This window comes from Eurytemora carolleeae, unplaced genomic scaffold, assembly GCF_000591075.1.
Source record: "Eurytemora carolleeae unplaced genomic scaffold, Eaff_2.0 scaffold2792, whole genome shotgun sequence".
NCBI classification, from domain to species: Eukaryota; Metazoa; Arthropoda; class Copepoda; order Calanoida; family Temoridae; genus Eurytemora; species Eurytemora carolleeae.
The window spans coordinates 1-5,123 of NW_019398678.1; the positions used below are offsets into that span (position 1 = coordinate 1).

Consider the following 5,123-nt stretch of genomic DNA (forward strand, 5'->3'; position numbering starts at 1 on the left):
ATTATAGGAAGTTAAAGGGAGTGACCGGCTATGTAAGGTAGTTGAACTGAGTATGCAGTGTTCTGGAAAACTTCTTTCGGATTCAATTGAGACATTTTTAACTATTTAAAGATCTGAAAATCCCGAGTGTGAGCGCAAATTTGACGTTTTTCCATACCCCCTTTTTGAAAACAATTTTTCCCCTGTATTTTAGAAAATAAATATTTTTGGGGAGAAAGTATCGAAAAGGACGAAAAACTATTATTTTCCCCCAAGAGCATTGCAAATATATACATCTGAATTACAGCAAAGAAAGTTATTCAAGATAAATATTATGCTAACATTAATATTTACTGTTCAGGTTGGAGAACAGTAATTCAGAGTTCCAAACTGAGATTCTTCAACTTAGGTTAGATTTGGTTATCAATATAATATTATTACAGTGGGACCCCAAACAATGTGAATTATAAAGACGACATGTTTGCAATCTTATGTGTATTGATGTTGTTATAAAGCAAATATTGCACAATTGCTGGGTTTTTTATTCATTGAACTAATCTAAACCATAACTTGAGTGTAGAAGTTGTCTCCCTGTCTCACAAACTTTTTTCTCCCTGTCAAAGCTTTTATCTCTACTGCAGCTGCATAAGAAATTAATTTATGTTTTACTTTTTGGCGATTTGGAGAGAAAAATGTTTTTTAAGAGAAAAAATAACTTTCAAGTAATGTCCAATTATTTTGTTCATATTTGAACAGCCTGTTAGGAATGAATGAATGTACTTCCCTGTTTAATACATGCATATCTTCTTTTATTTAGAGAGGATAGAGAAAAAACCCTGCAAGAGAAGATGGAGATGGAAGAGGAGATGCTTCAGATATGTCAAAATCTACTCCAGGGAAATGAAGAGGTACAGGTTCAGGGTTACCCACAAAGAATTAAAGAAAATCTCGTGAGGTTTAGAACCCCAAAAAGGTTATTTCTTACTAATGCATATGGAAAAATATTTAACAAGCCAATTTAATGATTTCTAAAAATTGTAATTAGGTTTCTAAATAGTAAATTTCTCAATATTTTAGTGAAAACTTTGCAAAATTCAGAAACTTATCATTCAATCAAGATAGAGCTTTCGTTCCATTGACATGTCATCCATCATTGATCTCAAATCTGCTCTTGAGCTTTTTAAGCCGGATTATAGAAAAAAGTTAATTTGAAAATTAAATTAAGAAATAATCCCTTTTTTAGTGGCAGAAAACCTGGATGGACTTCATAGAACATACTGGATATTTCTTTGATGACAGTGCTCCAGGTGAACATTTTTATGTGAACAACTTTACAAAGTAATTTTGTAAACCCGAAAAGAATGATGTAATATAATATATTTGATGACAACTCACTTAGTAGAGCTGTATGTACATGCTTTGATCTTTCCTGGATAAAATATTAAACTAGTAGTTTACTTGTTTCAACTATTTTATTCTAAATTGATAAAGAGCGATAAATGTTAACTCTCAATAATCACCAAAAACTCATTGAATTTTTAATCCAATTTTAGGATTTTTCCTAAATACTCCTAGCTCTACCTTCGGCACAACAACCGCTGACTTCCTTATTGCCTGAAGCCCTCAAGCACACTGCCTGAATGTGTACATTTTGCTAACTGTTATGAATACACTCGGGGAAAACATTTTTCTTCAATCACTTAAAAACATTGTAACGCAACACAAAACGTTAGCAACCAATTTGATTCACTGAGCGCAAAAAGATTGATCTTCCACTCCAAAAGTTCATACAAAATTAGTTTGTTTTCATTATTCAAAATCAAGCTTGAACTACGAATAGTTTATTTTGAATTTTAATCAAAACTTTATTTTTTCACCTCAAGTGTTGACTTAGATACGTATGATATATAATATATATAAACCAATTAACAATACACAAATGTACACTCCTAGACTTTACAAATGCTAAGATTTTTATGTACTGTATATACCTACAGTACACGCCTTCGGTTCGGTGTTACTTACACACACTTTTTTGATACAGACACACACACACACAAACATGACGTTGCCGCCCCCTGTAGAGTTCCCACACCAACGAATAATTAATTTATAAAAGGCTTGATTAGAATCTGAAATAAATGTGTCATTATAGTGTTTCTATTTAATAGTTCTGAATTATTTAGGATCTCCCCTGTTATATTTTGCTGTCATAATCAATCATGAAATTAAATCAACCAATGGGATCGTAGAGCTTTGTTTATTTAAATAGGTACTTCATTAGAATTTAATTTTACATGTGAAAAATAATTTTGGCCGGTCGTTTTATTGTATTAACAGTGCATAGGATCCATTTAATTTTGATGCGGATCCGGATACAAATTTGGGTTATTTCCTCGCTGGTTCACTGAATTTGTAACTAAAATTAATTTTCAAATTTTGTCTTATTTTTTTCGCATATTTTTATCCTGAAACCAAATCTTACGGATTGAACGGATCCGGATCCGGTATTAAGATAATGTTTAAAATGATGATTATTTTGATAAACTGAACATGACATCTAATGATTGTTTTGATAGTAGAACTGAAACTTGCAAGTTAATTATAATATCAAATTTTGAACTGTATTTATTTGAAGTAATCTTATTATTTAGGACCTTTGTTGAGAGATACCATTGAAGAAATTAAATCGACAACCCAATCGCTGAACACACTTGGCTCGATTTGATAGAAATATTGGGTATAAACATTTACTTTTATTATTTATTTTGCTATTCATCAAATTAATTTCTGGCCGGTGTCATACATCAGTTTATCCCCCCTAAGACCTGCTAACACGGCTTATTTAATAATTGAATATTTAAATGAGATTTTTAGTAGTTTCCTCTTTTTATAATACATTTTGGAATGTAATGTGCTTTCAATTATTGCATAATATATTGACGTCAGGATGAATTATTGACATTGGTCTATGAATTTATTCTAAATTCGTTTTTGTCTTTCTCTTACAATGATGATTGTTTTGACAACTAAAACATGATATTTAATGAATGTTTTGATAGTAGAACTGAAATTTATCCAAGTTGTTCGTTGTCAAACTGAAGTAAAATTAACCATTTACATCTATTTTTGTATAGGGCTAAGAGGCTTTGACGGAGTGAGCTTGTAGCTAAGCGTTCTACCCGCATTGAATACTAGAGATTAACGAACACAATCCGTGACGCGTGCTCCAACTTGGTCATGGAAATTAATCAACCTGCTTGGTAGTCAGCTCGGGTAGCTCTAGAGCTATCTGAAAATCTAAATCCAGGCCGAAAATCTGGTTAAGAGAAATAATAGACACGGAGAAACAGTACCATAGGCTTGGTGTACAAGTTTATGGTGTTAACCATCTCAATGAGTGGGTATTGTGCTGAATATCAAGATCTTATGCAATGCAACTTCAAAGTGACCTTATTTTTTTATGTTTTGAAATTATTTAACTAAAATAAAAATTACCATTGTGTATTTTTGGAGTATTGTCTAAATGTTATATTGATATGAATGGTTAAAAATTTGAAGCTTATAATTGTGCTGAAATTGATTATATACTATGTCTTGGAAAGTTATTGAGAAGAGTAAATCAACCGAATCAACCATACTAGTCTCATACGCAGTTTGTCACCATTTTTCCTCATTGCGCGTTATCACTGTTGTAATATATTATACTATTTCATTAACTAAGAAAGCAAGCAGATGGTTGAGTATTCTTAACTGCGTGAAATTGCATTTACACATTTTTAGTTCTTATATTGATTTGTCATGAGTAACCGGAAATCCTACAAATGCTTATTTTTAAGTTAAGAATACGTATGGTGTGAGCGGGGGAAGGTTTGCTATTTAAAATGATACATTTTTAAGTGGGACTCGCAAAAATCCAGCCGCGTTACGCTAAAATATATATTTAAATCTTTTAAGTGGTAAAATGATAATTCCTCTTAATGTAAACTGTTGAACTTTTTTTTTCAAATCTAAATTCTGAGTTTCATAAAAATGGCTTTTTTTGATAGAAACGTTTATAAAAATGACCCACCATAAAACGCACTTAAATTGTGAAGGGTTCCCGGCCCGGTTGTGAAAATGTGCAATTTGATAGGAGAAAATAAAAATGATAAAATCTGTAACGTATAGTTAATTTCAGTAAATATTGAGATTTTCTTATTCTTCAGACTGCTTAGAACAATTCTTCTGCGCTCCCACTATTCGAAAAATTACTTATTTTACCTGCCAAAATCTAATACAAATTATTTTTTTATAAATGAAGATTAATCTGTAGAATTGAATAAAATGGTTTGAATTATGTTTTTTTGCGAGATGCGGCTGGAGTTTTGTAAATCACACTTTAAAGGCTATAAATGTACCTATAAAAAAATGTTTTGTGCAGAGGAGTCTAATGTGGTGGCCTGGAAGAGGAGAAAGTTGTGGCTCATGGCCGCAGTACTTTCCTTTATTCTTCTAACCTATTCCGCATACTTTCGTTTCCGGTGTTTGGAAAATGTTATAAATTTTCAGTTTATTGGTCGGTATTTGTTATTTTCCAACCCGTTTCCAATATAAAATGTGATGAATATTCACAACATATTTTTGGAACATCATAAATACGAGCGAAACCAAATTATTGTATTTCAAATGAAATTTGTTAAAAAATTTGGGGAAATGTTTATTAGTGTTGAGCATAATTAAAAAATATTTTATTAGATAATATTTACAGCACTTCCACTGAACGTGTAAATATCTTAAGTACAATAGGCCATATATAAGGCCAGGACCTTTTAGAAATTTGTGGCTGATTTTTCATGGCAGATTCACGTGTCTAAATGTTGTGGCAGTTTTTGGGTGTACTGGATTCACTTAATGTTCACTGGTTCAATGATTACCAAGATCTATCCTATATAAAACCCCTGCTATTGGCTCTACATATAATATCTGAACTCTATTTCTCTTTATAGTACAGGGTGTACCACGAAACAATACGGTAGCAAGACCACTTGAAAGTTGTCATTGAACTTTTAATCTAATGATGCCATTCAGTTGTATACCTACTTTTACAGGTATGATTCTTGAAACATAAACATCTTGGTGCTGTCAATATTAGCTGAGATATT

At 31.6% G+C, this 5,123-nt stretch overlaps 1 long non-coding RNA gene across 1 annotated transcript; it reads left to right on the forward strand.

Moving 5' to 3' along the window:
- Positions 1 to 682: 682 nt before the first annotated feature.
- On the forward strand, positions 683 to 3,181 carry LOC111717583 (uncharacterized). The gene is made up of 5 exons (XR_002768826.1): positions 683 to 887; positions 1,223 to 1,286; positions 2,166 to 2,251; positions 2,634 to 2,719; positions 3,117 to 3,181. It is a non-coding gene; the product is annotated as an uncharacterized LOC111717583 (long non-coding RNA).
- The last annotated feature ends 1,942 nt before the right edge of the window (positions 3,182 to 5,123 follow it).